This window comes from Schistocerca americana, chromosome 7 (genome assembly GCF_021461395.2).
Source record: "Schistocerca americana isolate TAMUIC-IGC-003095 chromosome 7, iqSchAmer2.1, whole genome shotgun sequence".
Taxonomy (NCBI): Eukaryota; Metazoa; Arthropoda; class Insecta; order Orthoptera; family Acrididae; genus Schistocerca; species Schistocerca americana.
In genome coordinates, this window is record NC_060125.1 from 380,789,689 (window position 1) to 380,791,828 (window position 2,140).

Sequence of the window (2,140 nt, forward strand, 5' to 3'; positions counted from 1 at the left end):
ACTCGGTGTACAGCTATGATCGCGCCAGTGTAAGCGTGTCTAATTCGTTAACCCGCGAGTTTGAGAGCACGGTAGGCGTGGACTGGTGGAGGAAGCTGCAGTTCTAACTACTGCCTGTCCCGGAATTATCCGTGGCTCTGGGGACGTTCTCGGGCAGCAGCAGCAGCAGCAACAACGGCAGCTCAGCATTGTCGTCGGCTACATTCATCGCCGTCCGCACAGCAACATCATCAGACTTACTACTTCAAGTGTCTGAATTCCTAAACTAATACCCTCAGCATCACCCGATTTAATTCGACTACATTCCATTATCCTCGTTTTGCTTTTGTTGATATTCATCTTATATCCTCCTTTCAAAACACTGTCCATTCCGTTAAATTGCTCTTCCAAGTCCTTTGCTGTCTCTGATAGAATTACAATGTCATCGGCGAACCTCAAAGTTTTTATTTCTTCCCCATGGATTTTAATACCTACTCCGAATTTTTCTTTTGTTTGCTTTACTGCTTCCTCAATATACAGATTGAATAACATCGGGGAGAGGCTACAACCCTGTCTCACTCCCTTCCCAACCACTGCTTCCCTTTCTGCAAACTCAGTGCTTTCTGGTTCACTTATTTTCCGGTGAACTGTTGTGCTGTGGAAAAATGTGACAATCTTCTGTTGCCACGTCAGTGATTCTATGCTTAAATTTCTTTGCCGTTACATTTCTTAAGGTTCTGCAGATTCATTGCTATAGCGGGCTGGCGGTTATCCCTCTTAAGCTAATGTGAGTTTTCATTGTACTATCAGTAATTTTTGTAGTAAATATGACGTGGTACCATTGTTCCCCCCTTTGCGGTTCTCGAGCGATTGCACTATATTTCACCCATTTCAAAATTATCATCAGTATTTAGCTCAAGTTTCGTTCAAAAATGGTTCATATGGCTCTGAGCACTATGGGACTTAACTGCAGTGGTCATTAGTCCCCCAGAACTTAGAACTACTTAAACCTAACCAACCTAAGGACATCAAACACATCCATGCCCGAGGCAGGATTCGAACCTGCGACCGTAGCGGTCGCGCGGTTCCAGACTGTAGCGCATAGAACCGCTTGGCCACTTCGGCCGGCGCTTAAGTTTGGAATAGATTCTTCTTTCAGAAGAGTATGTTGTACAGTTTGCTCTAACCGGTGTTATTTTCCTTCGGCAACGATAGCCTTATTCACTATAAAATTTCATTAGGCATATGCGATCAACGTCAGTTATGTCGAAATTCAGTTCGACGATTAGGAAGAGGAAGTTTACATTGTACGTGGAACATCAAATTCGAGGCGTTTCCAAGGATTCTAACGGACACCTTTGGTACATACTGTACAGAAAGCTGTAAACAGTTGTGAAGCACAGCATTACGAATAAACTGAAGTACTACCTCACGCTTCAGGTAACTAGGACTAGAGACTGGATTGTAGAATGCGTGTCAACAACTTTAGTATAGGTACGAAGTACTCATTCAGCAATAACTAAAAGTCAGCACTTGGTAACTTGGTACTGATTCTCCGTCCGAGCAGGACTCGGACGGCCCAACGGTACCGTCCGACCGCCGTGTCATTCTCAAGCCGATAGGTGTCACTGGATGCACATACGGAGGAGTATGTGGTCAGGACACCACTCTCATGGACGTTGTCAGTTTTCGTGACCGAAGCCGCTACTTCTCAATCAAGTATGATTTCTACTGGCCGTAGGAGGGCTGAGTACACCATACTTGCCAACAGCGGTCGGCAGACTCGGACGGTGACCCATCCTAGTACTAGCCAAGCCCGACAGCGCTTAACTTCGGTGATCTGACGGAAACCGGTGTTCCCACTGCGGCAAGGCCGCTGACTTGGTACTGATAGACTACCTATAATATTTTTACACTTTTTATTCTCCATTCCAAGCAGTAGAACGGGCTGTTTTAGTTCCGTACCATTATACAGGTCTTTTTTGTTTTGTTTTTTGTTTAAATTTTTAAATCAATCGTCTTGGAGTGACAGACCACACCATACGGAACAACGCTTGTCAGAGACAAATTTTTCGCTGACGCCTTCTGGCGACACTAATCGCCTTTTATTACAGGTTGTGCCCCTCCATAGGGAATTGCTCTCTGCGGCGAGCATATGCAA

General features: G+C 45.1%; 1 pseudogene; it reads right to left on the minus strand.

Moving 5' to 3' along the window:
* Window positions 1-1,741: 1,741 nt before the first annotated feature.
* On the minus strand, window positions 1,742-1,860 carry LOC124623332 (annotated as a pseudogene).
* Window positions 1,861-2,140: the final 280 nt, after the last annotated feature.